This window comes from Dioscorea cayenensis, unplaced genomic scaffold (assembly GCF_009730915.1).
Source record: "Dioscorea cayenensis subsp. rotundata cultivar TDr96_F1 unplaced genomic scaffold, TDr96_F1_v2_PseudoChromosome.rev07_lg8_w22 25.fasta BLBR01000269.1, whole genome shotgun sequence".
NCBI classification, from domain to species: Eukaryota; Viridiplantae; Streptophyta; class Magnoliopsida; order Dioscoreales; family Dioscoreaceae; genus Dioscorea; species Dioscorea cayenensis.
This window is the reverse complement of record NW_024086660.1, coordinates 147,684-172,234: the sequence shown is the minus strand read 5'-3', so window position 1 is coordinate 172,234 and position 24,551 is coordinate 147,684. Positions and strand designations below refer to the sequence as shown.

Sequence of the window (24,551 nt, the reverse complement as noted above, 5' to 3'; positions counted from 1 at the left end):
TATGTCCCAAATGATGAGGCTATCAATGCACTATCAAATACAAAAATAATAACTCCTGGCGACTTAGTACTCTAGTGCTGTCACCACGGCCGTTCACAGACCCGCTAAGGATGGCATGCAGATAATGGTAGGCCAGTCAAGAAAGGCACATGGTCTTGGACACTCCAGGCTTGTACTACCCCTGGCCACACAGAGTGTTGTATGCTCTTTGAGGAGTCAAGGAGCCAGGATAATTTGTAGGCCACTGAGTGTACTCCTCAGTATCTGTGAATGCCTCCTCATAAAGGCATGTGTCACGCTCATGCCGTAGTGATGTCCAAATGCTCTAAATTGTATAGCGTCGACACTATTGAATCTAGCCTAAGAATGGTCGAACTCAAATGATGATAGGACCTCGAGTGTAAGCGCATGAATAACAGGCTCTCTAATCGATAGTAACTATCTCCAACCTCCCACTGAGACGAGATCCTCTACCTCATCCGCCAACTCATCTTCCTGCTGTATATCTCACAATACGCTCATATCTAGGAAATGAGATTGTTTGAACCTAAGCTTCGACAACCTCTCAAATCATACCTGGTGCTCGAGGATAGCGAATCCCATGTTCTCTGGCTCAGAGGATGGTTCACGCGGGCGCTTATCAGCTTGCTTCTTCGATCAAGGTGCCATATCTGTAAAAAATTAAACAAAAATCGATCAAAGAAACTCACAAAGTAAAATTACAGAAATCCACACAGTCATGTGGAAATTCTACACGCCCGTGGGGATCCATGGGGTGTGAAAGTTGCACGGCCGCATGCTAAAAGTCCAACAATACATGTTATAATCATTTCTAAACTCTTTCTTAACATGAAATAGCCATCTAATTGTAGAAACGACGCAAAATTCACCATTCTAATAGATTAAAATCAGATATGATGTAAAAAATAGAGAATTAAAGGTTACCAATGAAATAAAGTTTAAACTTTGAATTCGGCCGGAAAACTCGAGTAAACTTCTCTAAATCAACGGTGCGAGGTCAAGAGAGGGCTTAGGAGTGTTCTCTGAGTGATTCGGAGGGTTTAGGACTAATGTTTCAAGTGTAAGACCAACTATTATGTCTCCTAATTGATGCTTAATGGGTTATGGATTTCCTTGAATACACGGTGCAAAACCTAAGTTCAACCATGACTTAACTCTACACTATGCCCCGGCGGAGAAATCAAATAGGCTCAACACCTCACACTGTAAAGTTGCAAGATACTCTAGGGATTCCAGGTGATAAATGCTATTCCTATATGTAGATTTAACCCTTTTGTCTAGGTGAAACATCCCTAGTCACAATTGAGCCCAGCTGCTAAAGTCACTTCAACGCTTCACTCTGCTACTCGCTCAACTAAGCCCCAGCGGAGTTCATCCCTTAGCCCTTCACTCTACTATGACCATAAAGAACTCTTGGAATGTGGAGGTTAGATAAATCACATCAGAAGGAAAAATTAGACGCTCCGCTACCTCTCGACTCACCCTCTCAAACCTCTCTAACCTTGCTTTGTTTAACCCTCATGGTGTGTCACTCATACACAAAGGTTACCAAGATGGTCTACAAACCCTAGTGTCACACTCTAAGGGAAAAATCATTCAACAAGCATTCAACATTAGAACTCAATTAGAGATATCAGGTAAGGAAAGCATAATAAAAGTTCAATGAAACAAAAACATCCTAAGGTTTACAAAATCCAAGTACCCACTAGGGAGTTTAGCTCTCCATGGAGCAAGATGCAATTAAAAATTAAATCCAAAGTAAAAACAAGTAAATCATAGGAAAATACCCTAGGTATTCGTGTTGATGGCCTTGTGGAGTAGCCTCTTCTTCTCCAAAGGTCCCCTTGTCCAGCCTGGGGCACATCTCGCCGGATCGATGCCAACGAAAGCTCCCCCAATAAACTTCTTCCAAGAGAAGCACGGTGTCGAATCCGTAGGACCACTCGAAAGACTTGCCAAAAGCCTCTCTAAACCCTAGCCGACGGCCTCCCAAAAGATGGAGAAAAGTAACTACTACAGTGTATTGCTATAGTGATTTTCTACAATACCCCTGCCAAAACACTCCCGATTCCACACTTTACATCAAGGAAACTTAAACGGGCACACGTCCATTCCGTAGATCATGACGCTTCTTCAATAAAGAGCCTCATTGGTGAAGATCTTACTATCAATGCATAAGTCGGGATATACAAATGCGACTGCCTTCGTGCCCCTCCAACTCATTATAATTGCTTGAGTACATGGATGTTGGCACACATTCACATATCTTTGAACCTAACTTGTGTCTTCACCTTTGGTCCTTCCAAGATTCCACCAAATAGTGCATTCATGATGTACTTGGGCTTCTTTTCTTAATACTTAGGTTCACAAACCTACATGCACGAAAGTATCACAAATACACATGTATTAGCACTAAAACCTGATAAAAGTAATGCTCATCGTAAGAAAAGAATACTTCGTATTACTAATACACAAGCACTTATTAGCACCTAATCTATAATTTTCCATTACGAGATTCTTGCTTACTTAACCCTTGTCTAGCGCCTGCTCTTAAGCACGGTAGACACTGCCCTTGCGTGTGACCCGCAAGTGCATGGGTTTGTCGAAGTAATAAATCCCACGTGAGTCTGTATCATATCCATAGGGAGTAGGGAATAAAAACACCAAGATTGTTACTTAACTAAGCAAAGATGAAACAATGATTGTATTGATAAGATGTAATGTAGATTAAATAAAATAAATAAGAAAGAGGCACAAATAAGGGAGAGGAAAGGCAATTGATAAGAAGTCGGGTACTCAAATATTATTCAACCTAGGATTATCTTTTCAAGTGCAAAACCAGCTATTATGTTGTGGAACTAACCTCCCAAGGCCATTGCGCTCCGGTGAACCTTGGGAGAGGAACATGTTTGTATGGACGGATGATATTTGTTAGTTTTAATTGATTGCTGGCATGTTTGTTAGTTTCAATCTATTGTTTTGATGTTCAACCTACAATGGAGGGATTCTATAACTTTTGATTCATGAATTGTACATGTATGGATGGATGCTTGCACGTATTATGTCATACAATGATTGAAGGGTATTCAATGTACTGGTACACTAGTGGTTCCGGGTGCTGGTATCTCCCTTCGTGCATTAGGGTAGTTATAGCTAAGAGCGAGCATTAGAGTTACCCTATGCAAGACTCTCTATTCCCAAAGACATCGTACGGGTATCTTCTAGAGGGAGGAACCCATATTGGATTAGGGTACACTACGGAGGTTTCGGGGTAGTCAACATCCGAGTATAGCAGACCAACTCTAGCCAACATTGTGCTTAATCTCCCAGATTCATCATAACTTGTTCTTCTCCTGAGGGGATCCTCGCCCGAGGCCTCTAGTTCTCATTGCTACTTGCTTTTTAGATTTCTTGTATGGTGTGCCTTAGTCTATTTTGTTTATAGTTCTTTCTTTTATTTTTGTTTGTTTTCATGATTTGAAACGACAATCACTTTGTTTAGTCGACTAGATAGTGATACATAGGAGAAAGTAATAGCAGATCATGCACACTTTAGAATACGGCCCTCTTGTGTTCGCACAAGAGGTTATTACTTGATGACCCATTCACTTGTGGCCGGGGAGTCATATGTTCTCTTTTTAGAATGTCGTACGTTGACTCATCGTAAATGAGGTCTACTAAACTAGTTTTCTTCTCCAAGGATGATGGGGCACATTCCTAGGATGAACACACATACACACTGGGAGTATGAAGTATTGGGCAAATCTATTTCGTGAGGAATCAACACTTTATTCACTAGACTCCAATATTCCCTTGTTGTCTTTAAATACCCTATCTTTTATGAGAGTCAAGGTCATGCACTCATTTTCATACTGCAATTGCACGGGTTGTTGAAGTAATAAAGTACCTTGGTGAGTGGATAATCGTATCCACAGGGTATAGTGTTCAGAAACACAACAATTGCTATTTAACTATGGTGAAGATGATTCAAGAGTGGACAATATCAATGCAATTAAAAAGAAAGAAAAGAAAAAAGAGACGCAATGCAATTGCACGGGTTGTTGAAGTAATAAAGTACCTTGGTGAGTGGGTAATCGTATCCACAGGGTATAGTGTTCAGAAACACAAGAATTGCTATTTAACTACGGTGAAGATGATTCAAGAGTGGACAATATCAATGCAATTAAAAAGAAAGAAAAGAAAAAAGAGACGCAATGGAATAGTAGGAGAGGCAATCGATAGAAAATAGGGCACACGGAAATTGCTCACCTTAGGACTATTGTTTCAAGTGCAAGACTAATCATTATGTCTCCTAACTGATGCTCAATGAGTCGTGGAAATCCTAAAACACATGGTCCCAAACCTAAGGTCAACCGTGACTAACCCTACACTATAGCCAGGTGGAAAGGAATACTTTGACGCCTCACATTGTGCAAGATTACTTAAAGCTCTAAGGACTCCAAGTGATAAATCCTACTCCTTAATATAGATCTAACCCTTTTGTCCAAGCGAAAGATCCCTCGTTACAATTAAGCCCTAGCACTAAGAATTACTTCAACACTTCACTCTGTTGCTCACGCAACTAAGCCCGAGTGGAGTTTGTCTATTAGCATTTCACTCTATTGTGATCTCAAAGAACTCTTAGAACATGGAAGTAGGATAAATTACACCAGAAGGGAAAGGGGACGCTACGCTACCTCTAGACTCACCCTCTAAACCCTATCCAACCAAGCTTTGTTTAATCGTAATGAAGTGTCACTCATTCACAAGGATTACAAATAAAGTTCCTCAACCCTAGTGTCACTCTAAGAGAAAATCAAATCAACAAGCATTCATTGTTAGAACTCAATTAAAACATCAATTAGATAAACATAATAAAAGGTCAATGAAATAAAACCATCCTAGGTTTTACAAGTCCAAACAACCACGAAGAGTTTAGCTCTCCATGGAGCAAGATACAATCAATAATGAAATCAAAAGCAAAAGCATGCTATCAATAGATAAAAGCCCCTTGTAGTCTAAATTGATTATCATGTGGAGTTGTTTTGTCTTCTCCAAGGGTTCCCTCGTCAAGCCAAGGGCACACCTCGCTGAATCAATGTTGATGAAAGCTCCCCCAATAACTATCTTTCGAACGTATGCAATGTCGAAGGCCATAGAACCACTCCAAAGACCTAGCCAAAGTGATAAGTGCTTGAGTGAACATGTTTTTATGCATGTTTTACATAGATTGAGCATCATATTTTATATGGTTTATGTCTCATTTCGTGTATTGGGTGTTCTTTTATGCATATAGGTTGTGAAGGCATGGGGAATTCAAAAGAGAGCGAAGATAGGCTATCATGGCATAATATTGGGAGTTCTTGTACAAATCAAGTTGGAACACACAAGAGGAGTTCGTGTATGAGGAGATGTGTGCCAACTTCCATAGTTTTGCAAGCCAATTTATTAATGGAAGGGCACAAAGGCAGCCATGTCTCCACATTCCTCTGCTTTGTAAAGATTTCAAGACCTTTCAAGATGCATTGATGAAGGAAAAGCCGTATAGCCTACCATATGATCGTGTGGCCTTAAGAGGAGAATGTTTATCATCGCGTTTTGTGGAAATCACTGCAGCAAAAGTACTGTAGAAATTTTGCTGTAGCAGTACTGTAGCAGAATTACTGGAAATTCCTGCAGCCCACGCGGGCGCGTGGGGGCACGTGACAGACGCGATGTGAGGCTATAAATACACCTTTTTGTCGTTTCTAAAGGGACTTTTTGCGGAGCTTTGAGCATAGACATTGAGAGAGAGGCGGCTAGGGTTTGAGGAGAAGGTCTTCGCCGATTGAGAGGGAGTTCTTCACCAACTTTGATAGGTTCCTTCGACGTCATAGCATCTTGGGGAGCTATTGGCGACCTAGCTTCAGAGAGGAACCCTTCAAGACGTAGAACTACCAATCAAGGCCAATCCGCGTAAATTCGAGGGGGTTTTCTCTATGGGTTTTATTGCTTTTCATTGTATCCATTATTGTTTTGTAACTAGGCCCATGGAGAGCTAAACCCTAGTGGGTATTTGGGCATGTGAACCCTAAGATTTATATTTTGGAATGATTCTCTTAATGCTTCTAGTTAATCCGAGTTGTCTTGAGTTTTAATCTTGTGATTTAATTGCTTGCTAGTGTTGTTAATCCTTGTGGTTGATTTACATTGCATGATTTAATACTTTGATATGAGAGATCTCCATTAGAGTTAGATTTCAAAGATTAAAGAGGGTTGAGAGGGTGAGCCTTGAGATGGAGGAGTGTCCCCTTTCCCCTTCGATTGAGTGTTTCCTATCTTCGTATTCCATATTCTCTTTGCAACCATGTTTGGTGTGAGGCATGAGATTGCTCGATTTCTCCGCCGGGACCTTGTAGGGGGTTAGGATCCTTCGCCGGGAATTAGGGTTGGATCTACATTTAGGAATCGGTTTCACTCTTAGGTTTTCTTATAGCATATTGCGGTCATATAGGGTGTGAGGTGTTGAGATTGGTCGATTTCTCCACCGGGACCTTGTAGGGGACTAGTGCCTTTTGCTTGGAGACAAGGATTGGTTATCGTTGGATTACCTCGACTCATTAGACTCGATTCTAGAGCATTTAGTGAATCTTGAGCTTCAAGGAAGATCTTAGGGGGATCATTGCCCGAATACCTCATTCTTAGTGATTGAGACTCTTCTACTTTATTTCTTGCATACTTGTTTGCTTTGCTTGCAATTAGTTCACTTCATCATATTCATTGATTCCGACTAGATAATTGAGAAGTGGTTATTACTAATACTTCCGCTCCTCGTGGATTCGACTCACCCGACTCACCGGGTAATTATTACTCGACACGGGTGCACTTGCGGTTTATACGCATATTCGGACGTGTCAAGTTTTTTGGCGCCGCTGTCGGGGAACGGGATATTAGGAACACTAGGACTTGATTACTTTAGTCATTCACATTTTTCTTTTGCTTTTCTATCTCACACTTCTCTCTTCCGCATTTCTCGTTATTTTGTACACTTGTTTCTTTCTCCTTATTAAGTGAACAGTGATTCCTGGTTTTTCTTTATATTTCAGGACAATGTTTGACAAAGCAATGCTAATGGAGGCAATAAAGTGGCAAATGGCATCTAATGAGAAAAAGATAGAACAAGTTGTAGCGTACCTAGACTCGAGCAAGCTATATGATGAGGTTTTGGGGGTTCGGGGACAGGTGACTCGCGGGAGATAGTTCAAGGACATGGAATATCTTATCAAGGGGCTGAATTGTCGAGCCTGTTAGAAGACTTTGACAAGTCTGCATTTATGTCTTTTAAGAATGGAGCTGAAAAATAAACTAGTAGAAGTCTCCATATCTATTTCAAGGGAAGTTACGACTGGGTCAATTGGGCTCGAATCCGAGACAAGTGATGAAGATGAGACCATCGGTTGTGTTGAATCAATATCAGTCAATTGAGGGTTTGTAGTTTGGATGACCGAGTGAATGATGAAGATGTTTTTTGGGGGACCTTGGTGTGAGTGAGCTGAGTGCTAGGGAGGTAATCGAGGAAGGAGTCGAAGACACCTCGCAAGGGTTTGAAGAAATCGATCGGAAACAAGCAAGCGGGGTTAGGCACGTCGATGGAAGAACCCCCGAGTTAGAACCGAAAACATTAGCGAACATTTGGAGTATGCATTCCTCACTGATGGGTCAAAGTTGCCGGTGATCATTGCTTCAAATCTTTCACGGAGCAAAAAGAGAAACTTGTCACCATGTTGAAGTTGCACAAAAGCGGCCATAGCTTGGAAAAATGTCGAGATATCAAGGGAATAAATCCTTCCTTTTGCACTCACAAGATTTTGATGGAAGATAATTACAAAACCGTGATTCAACCTCAACGAAGACTAAACCCGAATATGAAAGAAGTGGTAAAAGCGGAGGTTTTGAAACTTCTAGACGCAGGAATTATTTATCCCATTTCGGATAGTGCTTGGGTGAGCCCAACACAAGTGGTACCAAAGAAAGGTGGCATGACGGTGGTTAAAAATGAGCAAAATGAATTAATTCCAACAAGAACAGTGATGGGGTGGCGAGTTTGCATTGATTATCGGAGATTGAATGATGCCACAAGGAAGGATCACTTTCCATTGCCATTTATTAATCAAATGTTAGAACGATTAGCTGGCCACAAATTCTATTATTTTCTAGATGGTATGTCGGGATATTTCCAAATTCCAATTGCCCCCGAGGATCAAGAGAAAACAACCTTTACATGTCCTTTTGGTACTTTTGCTTATAGACGAATGCCATTCGGACTTTGTAACGCTCCCGCTACCTTCCAAAGATGTATGACAGCTATTTTTGACGACTTGATAGAAGATGTAATGGAGGTTTTCATGGATGATTTTTCGGTATTCGGAAATTCTTTCGAGACATGCTTGAAAAATCTTGAGAGGGTGCTTATGCGGTGTGAAGAGACGAATTTGGCTTTGAATTGGGAGAAATGCCACTTCATGGTCCAAGAGGGAATTGTTCTTGGTCATAAAATTTCTAGCCAAGGAATTGAAGTTGATCGGGCAAAAATCGAAACCATCGAAAAACTACCCCCTCCAACTAATGTCAAGGCAATTAGGAGTTTCTTGGGCCATGCAGGTTTCTATCGTCGATTCATCAAAGATTTTTCGAAAATAGCTCAGCAGTTGACCAAGTTGTTGGAGAAAGATGTCCCATTTGAGTTTAATGATGCTTGTTTGCTTGCCTTCAACATTTTAAAAGAAAAACTCGTACAAGCACCAATCCTTATCTCACCAGATTGGAACCTTCCCTTTGAACTTATGTGTGATGCTAGTGACCATGCCGTGGGGCTGTTCTAAGCCAAAGAAAAGATAAACATTTTCAGCCCATTTATTATGCGAGCAAGAGTTTGACAAGTGCCCAAGAGAACTACACAACTACGGAGAAGGAATTGTTGTCGTAGTTTTTTGCATTTGACAAATTCGGATCATACCTCATTCTTTCACAAGTGGTTGTCTTCACAGATCATTCAGTACTACGCTATCTAATGAACAAATCGATGCGAGCCAAGTCCCGATTCGTTGGGTATTATTACTCGCAGGAATTTGATGTTGAGATTAGGGATAAGAAAGGGGCTGAAAAATGTGGTCGCAGATCACCTTTCTCGACTTGAAGGTGTAGAAGAAGAAGGGTCATGGAAGACTGACATTAATGATGCATTTCCTGAGGAGCATTTGTATAATCTGCAGGAAATTTCAGAAGTTGATACCCCGTGGTTCGCCGATTTTGCCAATTATTTATCGAGGAAAGTTCTACCTAGAGGACTTTCTTTTCAACAAAGGAAGAAATTCTTTGCAGACTTGAAGCATTTTTCTTGGGAGGATCCTTATCTTTTCAGGATGTGCATGCACCATATCGTGCGAAGATGTGTCTCACAAAAAGAAGGATGGGATATTTTAGCTCATTGTCACTCGGGACCGTGGGCGGTCATTATGCTCAGGGAGGGACGGCCGAAAAAGGTCCCTGGCGACTGGTTTTTATTAGCCAACGTTATTTGAAGATGCAAGACAATTTGTACAATGTTGTGATAGTTGCCAAAGAGCGAGGAATTTGTCTAAACGTGATGAGATGCCGCAAAAATCCAATGCAGTTTTGTGAGGTTATTGATGTGTGGGGTATCGACTTTATGGGGCCGTTCCCTAGCTCCAATGGGAATCGTTATATCTTGGTCGCCGTGGACTATGTGTCTAAGTGGGTTTGAGGCTCAAGCTCTCCTACAAATGATGCTAGAACGGTAGTCAAATTCCTCAAGAAATTGTTCACTCGTTTCGGGACACCTAGGATCATCATAAGTGATCGAGGGACTCACTTTTGCAATGCACAACTTGAGAAAATTTTGAAAAGATATGGAGTGAACCATCGTCTTGCTACTCCGTATCATCCGCAAAACAAGTGGACGAGGTAGAGGTAACCAATAGAGAGTTGAAGAGAATTTTTGTCCAAGTCGGTGGAGCACAGTCGGAAGGATTGGTCGGAAGATTAGATGACACGTTGTGGGCATACCGGGACAGCATACAAAACCCCGGTGGGGACCACACCCTATAACTTAGTCTATGGGAAAGCGTGCCATCTACCGGGGTAGAACTTGAGCACAAGGCATATTGGGCAATTAAAGTAATGAATTTCAGCCTTTCCCGGGCTGGTGACCAAAGAAAGTTGCAATTGAATGAGTTAGATGAATGGCGTTTGAGAGCTTATGAAAATGCACGAATCTACAAAAGAAAGAATACGCTTTATGGCATGACAAGCACATTAGATCGCACAAGGACTTCAAAGTAGGTGATCGAGTGTTACTCTTCAATTCTCGATTGAAGTTATTCCGGGAAACTAAAGTCAAGGTGGTCGGGACCATTTGAGGTCACTCAAGTATTTCAACACGGCGCAATCGAAATCACTCACCCGAGAAGGGAACCTTCAAGGTAAAGCATGACATAGGTTAAAGCCTTACTTTGAAGGAGAGGTGCAAGATGTAATAAAGAGGTTTTCCATCTTTATGATCCACCATGAGGTAAGGATAGGTACGTCAAGCTTAGTGACGTTAAACAAAGCGCTTCTTGGGAGGCAACCCAAGTTTTTAGTTAGTTTTTAGACTTGAAATTTAATTCCTGCAGTAATAATTTCATGAGTGTGTGCCTTGATCAATTTTTGTTGTTTGCTGGTGTTTTCATGAAATTTTTCAGTGATTTGCATTATTTTTCATGTGTATGACATGGTTTAGTGTGTTTCTAATGTTAAATGTTGAAAAGTTGGTGTCAATTTAGAGTTTTAGGCAATTAGTGGACTGTCTGCAGAAATTCTGCAGCCCACGCGGTCGTGTACAGTACCCACGCGGGGGAGTGGCAAATCCACACCCCCATGTGCCTATAAGAATGTGAAGGGGCACTATTCATCATCTTCCATTTTTAAAAGAACCCTTTCATCTTCCACTTTTTCACTCCTATAAAACTCAAGTTTTGATCTATAAAACCATTTGTTTTCAATTCCTTGGGGGATTAGAAGTGATTTACCGGAGTTTGCACCGATTTTTCTTCTCCAATTTGCTCCGGGAAGCTCTCACTTTCTCCCACCCTTTCCATGTTCTTCAAGGTCATTTTCATGGAATTTTCATGGTATTTGTGTGCTATTTTTCATAGGAAATCATGTTAGACACCTAATGAATGCTTGAGAATGATTTATGTGAGGCGTAGGAGCCCAACTCCGGCGAAATCGCCGGAGTCGGGCGCCCACGCGGGCGCCGTGCCCTGCCCATGCGCCCGCTGCGGGCTGGCCAGCCAGCTCGCAGGGCCACGCGGGCGCGTGGCTTGGCAAGCGCACTGCGCCGCCAGCGTGGCTCGCCCACGCGGGCGCGCGGCCATCTGGCTGAGCCAGGCACGCGCCCACATGGGCGCGTGGCCTGCCCACGCGCCCGCGTGGGCTGGACAGAGGCCAAGAGGCCCTGTTTTCCCTCCGGCTCGCTGCCCTCGGGCGCGCGGTGCACTGTTTACATTGTATACATGCCGAACTGATGTTTTTACATGTTTTCTTAACAGATATGGCACCGCGGACCAAGAGATTGGCTCAGAAACGTACTCGCCATGACAGGGAGCCGACTCCACCACCAACAGTAGAATTCCCTGACCCCGTTCATCAGCAACGGTTCGAGCGTCTCCAGAATCTCAAGATTGGACAGTCACAATTTATTAACTGGGACGCACTAGAGGATATTGGTCTTGCAGAAGAGGTCAAAGAGCTAGTTAGTGTGGGAGGTTGGGACCGATTGCTTGCTATTCAGGAGCCCGTCAAACGAGATACCACCTTGAAGGTTCTTGCCTCGTTTTCCTTCGATCGTGACACAGTTGATACCTGTTTTGACACGGAGGATGCCATTTGTTTCCGAGCCTTTTGTCAGCCGCATGGGATGTCTTTTACCCAGTTCTCGATATATCTTGCGTTATACGATCAGGACTATACTGATACTATCGAGTACACACAGCTCCTCACCGATTACCCTCATGATATCACTCCGGGCCAGGTTTTCCATGATTTATGCGGCGGCCATCAGTATTCTCTAGGCCAGTCGAAGGCCTCTTGCCTCACTCGACCGGCGCACAGGTACATTCACGCAGTTCTCAGCCAGTCAGTGACAGGTCGGGGAGATGGTACTGGTTCACTTCGCAGGACAAATCTTTTGTACCTTCATTCCATGGTCCATGGAGTCCCTCTCCACCTAGGATATGTGGTCGCCGATTACTTTCACCATCAGAGTGAGTACCTGCGGTTGGGAGCATTGTTCGCGGGACCCTACATCACTCGTCTTATGTTCAAGATGGGTCTGATCCGCTCGGTCAGGGTCGAGTAGAGAGTCAGTAGCCCAGTACCATTGGGTTTGGTTACTCTCCGTTTGATGGGCATTGTGAGACGTACAGGCTCAGGTGGATACGCACTAGTGGAGTCGTCATCCCGAGGGACGACGAGGGAGCCTCGCTGAGGCCCGCGAGAGCACCATCTGCAGCCGAGCCCAGGATCACCGAGGCAGCACCGACAACATCCACTGATCCAGAGTCATCTATCTCTCGAGTACACGAGCACCTGGCTAGACTCGAGGCTGCCGTTGCTTCCATCTTGGAGAACCAGGTGCGGATTCTGGAGCGACTTGATCGTATTCAGCAGACTCTCGACGAGGAGGTCTCATCCGCTCTACATCAGACATCCGCGCCCGAGACTGACACTGACTCCGGATGCTCGGCGCTTGACGCGTCACACTCATGAGACTTTTTATTTTTGCATTTTATGTTTTTATGTGTTTTATCTTTAGTTTGTGGACTTTTGTGCTCAGAAAGGTTTCACCTTCTGAGAGTTATCTTTATGCTTTTGTTTTGTTATTTATTTGCATTCGTATTTCCTTTTCTATTTTGTTGAGATTTACTGAACCCCTTGTATTCCGTGTAGTTGGCCTTGAGAGTGATGTTGTTGATGTTTTAGTCATAGACACGATCATGTGCTTTATTCCATGGTCGTGTGAACTTCACAATCGTTACAACGCGCCCTTGAGATAGACTTCACCAAATGTCCATGAGGAATTAAGGGGAGTATTGTTTTAATTGCATTCCCGCACACTTGTTGCTTTCATTGATGCTATCTTTATTGTGCTTACATTTGTACATTGAGGGCAATGTACATCTTAATTGTGGGGGAGGGTTCACTTTATACATGACTTATACTTGTGTTTTCATGAGCATGCTCTTGTTGCCAATGAAGGTTCACCTTCGGGTTAAGAGTTTAATTCTTAGTTTTTGGAGGTTGTGAACATTAGATTTTATCATGCTCTAGTTTTCATCCAATTTTCTTGAATATTTTTTGTCCGTTTGCTCTTTGCGCACTTTTCTCACTCATTAGACCTATGAATACTCTAGTTCATTATGTTTGGGACTTTAGTGTGCTAGTTTTTAAAAAAAATAAAAATAAAAAAAAAATCAGAAAAATCAGAAAAATAAGAAAAATTGAAAAAAAAAAAATTTTGAAATTGTTTGTTGCTTGTACATAGGGGGTGGAAAGAGCTACCACTCATGATGTATGTAGCTACTCTCATAAGTCGGATACTTGTTATGCCCTAATGAGAGAAAGAGCTATCTCATGGGATGTGTGAAAGCTACCACCCTTAGTAGAAAGAGCTACCACCTCGAAAGTGTGAAAGCCACTCGGGAAAGGGCTACCTTCGACTACCCGACTCACCGGGTAATTATTACTTCGACACCCGTGCACTTGCGGTTTATACGCATATTCGGACGTGTCACAAAGCCTCTCCAAACCTTAGCAGCCAACACCTCCAAAGATGGGGAAAAGATGGGAAAACGATAGGAAAAGAATCCCCTAAAATGTTTGAAATCACGGCATTTATAGGGGCTTGAATCAGGCATCCACACGGGCGTGTGGAATTTCCACACGCCTGTTAGAATTTGCAGAATTCTATTTCCTGCGAGTTGTGAACAATAACTGCTACAGTGATTTTTTGCTAAAATGAGTTACTGTAGTAATTGCTACAGTACTTCGCCAAAAAATACTCCCAAATCCACACTTTTCATTGAGGCCACATGAATGGGCACACATCCATGCCGTAGATCGCATTGGATCTTCAATGAAATCACATTGACAAAGATCTTCCTAGTATTGCAAAAGTCGGAACACATGAGTATGACTGCCTTTATCCCCCTCTGATTTGTATGTTTGCTGAAGCCAAAATGGAGGTCACAAACTCAAATGTCTTTGAGCACATCTTGTGTCTTCACATTTGTTCACTCCAAGATTTCATTAATAAATGCATCCACAATCTAGTTTTGGTTCCTTTCTTCCACAATTATCTCAGCAACCTCAAAAGCACAAAAGAACATGTATACACATGAATAAGTGATAAAATTTAAGAAAAGTAATGCTCAATGTAAGAAAAGAATACTTCATATTACTTATACACAAGTACTTATCAAACTCGCCCACACTTAAGCATTTGCTTGTCCTCAAGCAAAAATAAAACATTGAAGCATATAAGAAGGAAAATTGAAAGAGCTTGGCCTTAAGTTCACCAAAAGTGTGCAAAAGACTTATTCTACAACTAAGGAAAAATTTCGCAACTAATATGAAAAAACTGCCATCTAGCTAAAAACTTGAACAAAAAGGGACAACAACCAGATATCGTGTAAGTGTGTGTCAACTCACTTAAGTCAACCCAATGTATACTCCTCAAAGCTCTAAGTGAGAGGGACTTATTTATGTACAAAAAGAAAAAAAAGAGAATGATAAGTGTTTCCGTACTAAGAATACGAAGTATTCTTTTCTCACGATGAGCATTACTTTTATCAGATTTTATCGCTAATGCATATGTTTTTGTGTTCTTTTACGCATATATGGTTGTGAAGCCAAATATGAAAGAAAGAAACCAAAGTAGATTGCGATTGTACTTTGCTGATGAAGTCTTGGAGTGAACAAATATGAAGACACAAGTTGTGATCGAAGATACGTGAATGTGTACCAAACTCCATGCGCTCAAGCAATTACATGGTTTAGAGGGGCATAAAGGCAGTTACATTTGTCTATTCTAACTTATGTAATGTTAGCAAGATCTTCACCAATATGGCATTTTATTGAAGAAGCGATGTGACCTATGGCATAGATGTGTGCCCGTTTATGTTGCCTCAATAAAAAGTATCGATCTGTTTATGTAGCAATTTGATATAGTAGTTACTGTTCACAGCCAGCAGAAAATCAGATTTTTAGAAATCCACGCGGGCATGTGGAAATTGCACATGCCCGTGTGGATGCCTGATTCCAGCCCTTTATGAAGAAGCAACTTGTACCGATTTGGGGATCGATCTTTCATCATTCTCTCCATCTTTTCTCCAACTTTAGGAGGCCTACGGCTAGGGTTTAGAGGGGCTTTGGCATGTTTTTGGAATGGATCTATGGCTTTGACACCATCTTTCTCTTGAAAGATAGTTATTAGGGGACCTTTCGTCGGCACCGATCCGGTGAGGTGTGCCATAGGCTTGACAAGAGGACCATTGGAGAGGACGAGTCTACTCCACAAGACCATCGACATGAATACCAAGGGGGTTTTCTTATGGATTACACGTTTTTACTTTCGATTTCATTATTGATTGTATCTTGCTCTATGGAAAGCTAAACGCCCTAGTGGGTACTTGGACTTGTAAACTTGACACGTCCGAATATGCGTGTAAACCGCAAGTGCATGGGTGTCGAAGTAATAATTACCCGGTGAGCCGAGTAGTCGAATGCACAGGGAACAAGATTACTAGTACTAACTTCTCCTTTGGTCTCTAGCCTAATGATAATGGGATAGTGTGTTGATCTAATGTGCGCAGAAATGAATACCGGAGACGAATATGCAAGGGTAAAATAGAGGAAGATCTTAATCAGTAAAATTGGGGTATTCGGGCAATGATCCCCCTAGGATTAAGGTATTAGGTACCAGATATGCAAAGTGTTTCTATGATGAGCAAGTTAAGTCACAGAAATCTAAATATAATCGAATCTGTCTCCAGATCACTGATACTAGCCCCCTACGAGGTCCCGGTGAAGAAATCGATCAGTCTCAACACCTCACACCACATATGAACGCAAAGCACTCTAGGGATTCAAAAAGGTGTAACAGATTCCTAAAGATTGATCCAACCCTAATACCCGGCGAAGGATCCTAACCCCCTACAATGTCCAGGTAGAGAAATCGAGCAGTCTCACGCCTCCCACCAAATATGGTTGCATAGAGTCTAGGGAATGGAGATAGAATACACCAATCGGAGGGGAAAGGGGATACTTCACTATATGATGACTCACCCTCTCAACTCTCTTCAATCTTCAGGTTATAATCCTAATGGAGATCACTCTCCGACCAAGGCAACAAATCATGCAAACTATATAACCACAAGACCAATAAGGCAAGCAAGCATTAAACAATCAAGAATGAAACTTAATCAAACTCAGATTAAATTGAAACACAAAGCAAATCCACACAAGATGAGAATCCTAGGGTTCACAAGCCCAAATACCCTCTCGGGTTTTTGTTCTCCATGGAGCAACATATAAAACACAGCATCAATGAATGAAAGTACATTAAAACCATAAAAATAAACTCCCTTATATATGAACTGATGGCCTTGATGGAGAGCTTCGACGTATTGAAGGACCCTTTCTGAAGCTAGGTTCCCAAGCCGCAAAGACCTTCTCTCCAAACCCTAGCCGTCTCACCCCTCAAGAGCCGCACAAAAGATGAGAAAGAATATGGCAAAACGGCTATTTATAGGCCTTACACCACATCTATCATGTGCCCCTACTCGCCCATGTGGATTTTCCACGCGCCCGCGTGGGCTGCAGGAATTTCCACGCGAGCGCGTGATCAGTAATTCTGGTACAGTATTTTGCTACAGTAATCTCAATAATCGTGGTCTAAACACTCTTCTCTTGAGGCCACATGGCCAGGCACACATCCATGTTGTATGCTATAAGACTTTTCTCCATCGACGTATCTTTTAGAGGTCTTGCAATCTTCACAAAGGGAAGGAACACGAAGATGTGACTGCCTTTGTGCCCTTCCAACTAGTGAATTGACTTGAATCTTCTTAGAAGTTGGCACACTTCTCCACATTCATGAACTCCTCTCGTGTCTTGGTCCATGAATTGAACAAGAACTCCCAACATGGTGTCTTTATAGCCTATCTTTGCTTCTTTTTTCCTATTAAAGGCATTCACAACCTATATGCATAAAAGAACACCAAATACACAATATGAGATATAAACCATGGTAAAAATGATGCTCAATGCATGTAAAACATATATAGAAATATGTATACTCAAGCACTAATCAAAACCCTAGGATGTTATTATTTCATTGACCTTTTATTATGTTTTACTTAATTGAAGTCTTTAAATGAGTTCCAATCTTGGATGCTTGTTGAATGATTTCTCCCTTAGATTGACACTAGGGTTGAGAGTCCATCTTGGTAGCCATTGTGGATAAGTGACACACCATTAGGGTTAGACATTACTATATTGGAGAGGGTTGAGAGGTTGAGTCGAGAGGTAGCGGAGCATCCCCTTTACCATTCGGTGTGATTTATCTTACCTCCATGTTCCTAGAGTTTTTTGTGGTCACAATAGAGTGAAGTGCTAAGATAGGAACTCCACTGGAGCTTAGTTGCGGGAGCAATAGAGTGAAGCGTTGAAGTAATCCTTAGTATTTGTGGCTTAATTGTGACTATTGGTCTTTCACCTGGACCAAAGGGTTAGATCTACATATAGGAATAGGGCTTATCACTTGGAATCCCTAGAGCTTCTTATAACTATAAATAGTGTGAGGTGTTGAGACTGAGTGATTTCTCCACCGGGGCATAGTGTAGAGTTAGTCAAAGTTGACCTTAGGTTTGGGACCGTGTATTTTAGTATTTCCATAACTCGTTAAGCATCAGTAAGGAGACATAATAGTTGGTCTTTCACTTGAATCAATAACCCTAGGGGGAGCAATGGCTAAGTGCCACACTTTCTATTGATTGCCTTTCCTCTCATTTTATTGTGCCTCTTTTTCTTATTTTCTTTAGTCTTGTTCACATTGATTTTATCCACACTATTATTATTTCATCTTCACTTAGTTAAGTAGCAATCATTGTTTTTCTATTCACTATTCCCTTTAGATACGATAACCCACTCACCCGAGTCACACACAAGGGCGTTGTCAAGTTTTTGGTGCCATTGCCGGGAAATAGGTGTTTTGGAGACACTTTGCACTTTGCTATTTAGCTATTCATCATTTACTCTATTTCATAGCTTCTTATTCTTCCAACATTCTGATTTGTTCTTTTTCTTTGATTTTAGAGAAAATGATCAACATACCGAATTATTTAACACAATCACAGGAATGGTTGAAAATATAGAACAGAAAGTTCAGTTGTTTTCGGTGCAGTCCACTTCATGTTCTTCTTTGGAAGAACAATTCACCATTAACCATCCCATGGAAGCAACAGTTGTTGATTATATTGATAGAATTCAGGATCAGAGTTATGACTTGGATAGTGTGCTAGATCAGTTCGAAAAGTTTGCATTGGCATCTATGAGAATTCATTTGGAACAAAGTTTGGAGATGGTCCTTGCTCAATTTGATTCGTTCTATCATGAACAAAGACAAGAATTTTTTTCATTGGGTGTGTCAACTTCAGGGTAGGAAATCTTTGAAATAGAGGATGTTGTTGTTTTTGAAGACCATTCAAAAGCACATATACAAGCAGAGGAGGTAGAGAACAATTTTGAACAATGGTCGGATAATTTTGAGGAAATTTAGAGATTGAAGGAAAGAAGATTGCGACCATCGATTGAGAAACCACCCAAATTAGAGCTTAAAACTTTACCGGAAATTTGGAATATGCCTTTCTAATGGAAGATTCAAAGCTCCCGTTGATTGTAGCCTCGAATCTCTCTCCAGAGCAGAAGGACAAGCATGTGAAAATGTTAAATAAACATAAATCTGCTATTGCTTGGAAGATCTCTGATATAAAAGGCTTCAATGCCTCATTTTGCACTCATAAGATCCTAAGGGATGAATGGTGGTTGTGAGAAATGAAAAGAATGAACTAATTCCAACCAAGACATTTACGGGCTGGCGCGTCTGCATTGACTACAGAAGGTTAAATAATGCAACTCTAAATGACCATTTTTCATTGTCGTTTATTGATCAGATGTTGGAGCAGTTGGCAGGGCATCAGTTTTATTGTTTCCTTGATAGTTTGTCGGGGTACTTCCAAATTCTTATAGCTCTAAAGGATCAAAAGAAGACGATATTGATAAGTGCTTGTGTGATAAGAATGCGAAGTGTTCTTTCCTTATGATAAGCATTACTTTTATCAGGTTTTAGCGCTAATATGTGTGCATTTTTGTTACTTTCATGCATATAGAGTTGTGAAGCCAAATGTTAGAGAAAGAAGCCAATGTCGATCATAAATGCACCATTTGGATGAAATCTTGAGAAAGATTAAACGCAAAGACATAAGTCGGGTTCAAGATACGAGAATGTGTGCCAACCTTCTTGTATTCAAGTTAGCACAATGATTTGGAGGGCCACAAAGGCAGTCAAATTCGAGTATCCTTGCTTGTGCATTAATAGCAAAATCTTCACCGATGAAGCCGTTGTTGAAGAAGCAAAGCGACCTATGACGTAAATGTGTGCCCATTTGTAGAGTGCTGCGAGGAATCTCTTGGGGTAGTCTGCTTCACAGTAGGCCAAAAAGAGAATTCCAAAAGAATCTACAGGCAGTGTGGATATTATCCACGCCCGTGTGAAAAATTCCACGCAGGGCGTGTGGAGAATCTCATGGTGTAGATGCCCGATTCTAGCCCTATTTAAAGGCGATTTCAGCCCGATTTGACATTCTATTCTCCATCTTTTCCCCAACTTGAGAGAGGGCGGCGGCTAAGGTTTCGAGAGGTATTGGATAGGGATTGGGAGACGTTCTATGGCTCTGACATCACGTTCTGCTTGGAAAAAGGTTAGTGGGAGAGCTTTCGTCGGCACCGATCCAGCGAGGTGTATCCTAGGCTGGACAAAGGGACCCTTGCACGAGTAGAGGCTTCTTCACAAGACCAACATTACGACTATCGAGGGGATTTTCTATGGATTACTTGCTTTTACATTCGATTTCATTGATTGTAACTAGCTCAATGGAGAGCTAAACCCCCTAGTGGGTACTTGGATTTGTGAACCCTAGGATGTATTTGTTTTATTAAACCTTTTTATTATGCTTTCATTAATTGATGTTTTGTTTGAGTTCCAATCTTGAATGCTTGATTGATTGAACGCTCTCTTAGAGTGACACTAGGATTAAGAGTTCACCTTGGTAACCCTTGTGAGTGAGTGTCATAACACGAGAGTTAGACATAGTTAGATTGGAAAGGGTTGAGAGTGTGAGTCGAGAGGTATAAGAGCGTCCTCTTTCCCCTCCGGTGTGATTTATCCTACCTCCATTTCATCGAGTTCTTTGCGGTCATAGTAGATTGAATGGGCTAAGGGATGACCTTCCGCTGGGGCTTAGTTGTATAGGCAACAGAGTGAAACATTGAAGGGATTTTAGCACCTAGGGCTTAATTGTGACTAGGGACCTTCCGCCTAGACCAAAGGGTTAGGTCTACATATTGGAAGAGGATTTATCACTTGGAATCCCTAGAACTCGTTGCGATTCAATGTGAGTGCAAGGTTGAGAGATTGTTCAATTTCTCCTCTAGGACATGTATAGAGTTAGGCATGGTTGAGCTTAGATTTGGGACCATATATTGAATGATCTCCATGACTCATTAATGCATTAGTTAGAAACCATAATAGAGGGTTTTGCACTTGAAACAATTGTCCATGGTGGAATAATATCCGGGTACCCCATTTATATCGATTGCCTTATCTTCCTTTTACTTGTGCTCTCTTTCTTGTGTCTTTTACATTTGTAACATTACATCTTATCACACAACTATTATTCACTTTTCTCTTAGTTAAGAAATAATTTAAGTGTTTTTATTACCTACTCTCTGTGGACATGATACCCAATCATCTGGGATTTATTACTTCGACAAACCCATGCACTTACGGGACATACGCAAGGGGCGTTGTTAAGTTTTTGGCACCGTTGCCGGGGAGTAGGCGTTTAGAAATACTTTGCACTTTTTTTCTTAGCTATTCATTCATTCATTCATTGTATTTCACATATTCTTTTTCTATCATCGTTCTGATTTGTTTTCTTTCTTTGGGTGTAGCTCGAGGTTATGACCTGAGGCAGCCCTTCGATATTGATTGAAGGAGATCCTAAATTTGAACATACACACAGAAGAAGGGAAAAGTACCAGTGCAAGAACTGTCTAATCAAGCTAAAATAGAAGTTGAAGGGTTAGATAATATGGCAGAACAGAATGAGCAACAAAGGACACTTTCTGATTATGCTAGACCCATAGTTCTGGGCCCACAATTGAGTATTGTGCGACCACCGATTACAGATCCGAACTTCGAGCTGAAACCAACATTCATCTAAATGATTCAGCAAACAGTACAGTTCAATGGTTTGGCCGATGAGGATCCAAACAACAATATAGAGAACTTCTTTGAAGTTTGTGATATGCATAAGATTAACGGTGTATCAGATGATGCTATTAGATTGAGGGCTTTCCCATTCTTTATTAAAGAAAGAGCCAAGTAGTGGCTACATCCTTTGCCCAAGGCCTCATCACGACTTGGAATAAGATAGTCGAAGCTTTTCTTGCTAGATACTTTCCTTCGTGGAAATCGGCCAAGCTTCACAATGAGATATTGTCGTTTGTGCAGATGGAGTTAGAGTCATTGTTTGAGACATGGAAGCGCTTCAAGGATCTTATGCGGAGATGCCCACAGCATGGATTCCCTGAATGGATGATTATTCAGACTTTTAGAATAGGTTGATTTCCGAGTACAAGATAATTGCTAGATGCCACCATAGGAGCTACAATGGGGAGTATAACCCCGGAAGAAGCCCGATAGTTAGTAGAAGACATGGCCATAAACAGTTATCAGTGGAATGTGCGGGAAAGGAAAAAGGCGGCCAGGCTTCATGAAATAGATGCAGTAACTTCATTGGTGGCTCAAGAGGAATCGTTGAGTAAGATGTTAGACCTTCTAACTTCTAATAGAGTGGCGGTCATGACTACTTGCACCAGATGCGGTGGAGGTCATGCTCCCTCCGATTGCCTGATCTCTATTGGTGATGCATCTTTAGTGGAGAAAGTCGATTTTATGGGTAATGCAATGAGGAACCAAGGGAATTCATATAGCAATACCTACAATCCGGGCTGGAAGAATCATCGCAATTTCTCGTGGAGTAACCAAGGACCACAAAAGGTAATGGCACCAATGGGTTTACAAAAACAACAAGCCCCAAATATAGAGAACCAAGTTTTAGGCTTGGAAACCTAAATGCCGATTTAGAGAAGGCTTTTACTAGATTTGTGCAATCATCGGATACAAGGTTTCAATCTGTCGATGCTACACTTCGCAACCATACCGCTTCTTTGCGCAATATTGAGAATCAAGTAGGGCAAATTGTGAAGTCTCTATTGGAGAGACCACAAGGAAGCATGCCGAGTAATAACAAGACCAATCCTATAGAGCATGTGAAGGTGATCACTTTGAGAAGTGGTTGTGAGGTTGAGGGTAAGCTTCCGAGTGAGAAGTCCAATGTAGAAGCACCCGAGGTCATAGAGGTTGAGGAGGGAGCAAGCAAAGAGAAAGAGGTGGCACTCCTATCTTTCAGGCCAAGAATCCCTTATCCCTCTAGATTGAAGAATGACCAAACGGATGAACAATACAAGAAGTTCCTGAGTTTATTCAAGCAACTCCACATCAATATTCCTTTGTTATACCCATAACAGATCTCGTGATGTAGGGACCCGAGAAGATCACTGCTAATCTGGTGTACTGCCCTTGATGTCGTAAATACTCTACGATGATATGTCCCAAATGGATCGGTATGCTCTGAACCATCGAATTAAGATACAGGAGCTCCTGCCTGTTCAGGATGCCGGTACTGGCACCATGGCCATTCAACGACCTGATCATAATGGCATGAAAATATTAATATGCAGGTCTAGTTAGGCACGTGGCCTTGGACACCCCTAGCTCATACTGGCCCTGACCGCATAGCACTCCATACACCCTCTGCGAGGTCAAGGCGCCCAGATAATCTATCGGTAACTGAGTATACTCCTCAGTGTCTGTCAATGACACCTCATAAAACCCCAATCTGATCAAAAACTCTGTTATACTCATGCTATAGTGATCCCCCAGTGCTCTTAACTATATAGCGTCATCGCTATCAAATCTATCATAAGAACGGTCGAACTCAAATGAGGATAACATGTCGAGTGTAAGTGTACGGAAAGCAGGCTCTCTGATATCTAATAACCGTCTCCACCCTCCAACTGACACCAAGTCCTCTACCTCATCCGCTAACTCTCCTCCCTGCTGTATGTCTCGTAATATGCTCTTGTCTAGGAATCGAGTCTGTCGGAACCGAAATCTTGACAGACACTCAAAACGAGTCTGATGCTCGGGAATAGCGAACTCAGTGTGTTTTATCTCTGGGAACTGCTCCATAGGACATTTACTGACCACGATCTTAGTCCTAGGTGCCATATTTGCAAGAATTACAAAAGAAATTATTCAAATTGGGTCAAAGGAATAATGCTGTAGAAATTGACACAGTCGTGTGGAATTTCCACAAGATCGTGTGGATCCATAGGGCGTGAAAACCGCACGGCAGCGCTTCAAAAATCCAAGAAGACACCATTTAATTGTTTCTTACTTTGTTCTAAGCATGCAATACCCTTCGAATTGTAGAAACGAAGCAGCATTAACCACTTTCATCGATTAAAATCAAGAATTAATGACGAAAAACAAGAATTAGGGCTTACCAATGAGTTGAATTTGAAAACTTTGATTCGGCCAGAAAACCAAGTGAAAATCCCTCCAAATGGGTAATACAAAGTCGGGGAAGAGTGCAGGTGTGCTCTCAAATGAATTAGGAGTGTAAAAATTAAGAAAAATGATGAGACTTTAAAAAGAACTCGCGCCTCTTGACGTTTTGTTAATCCGCACGGGCGTGTGGAAATTACCCACGCCCGTGCGCCTCCAAGGCAGAGAGCCACAGGGGCAAACACATGCCCCTGTGTAATCTCGGGAAAATACTCCTTTGTCTCTGAATACAACCGCATGGGTTGTGGAAAATGCCCACGCCCGTGCACCAGACCTACAGGGGCAGATGCAAACCCCTGTGGCTTCTCTGTCTAACCGAGAAGAATCATTAAGTGTTTCGCCCCCACGTGCGAAAATTCCACACAGACGTGGACATTCACAGGTCCAACTCACAGGGGCGATTGCACGCCCCTCTTGGACCATAAAGTGACACTTCTCCCAATTGAGGATTAGG

At 41.9% G+C, this 24,551-nt stretch overlaps 1 non-coding gene across 1 annotated transcript; it reads right to left on the bottom strand.

The window, feature by feature from the left end:
- Positions 1-21,883: 21,883 nt before the first annotated feature.
- On the bottom strand, positions 21,884-21,990 carry LOC120253967. The gene has a single exon (XR_005534482.1). It is a non-coding gene; the product is annotated as a small nucleolar RNA R71 (small nucleolar RNA).
- Positions 21,991-24,551: the final 2,561 nt, after the last annotated feature.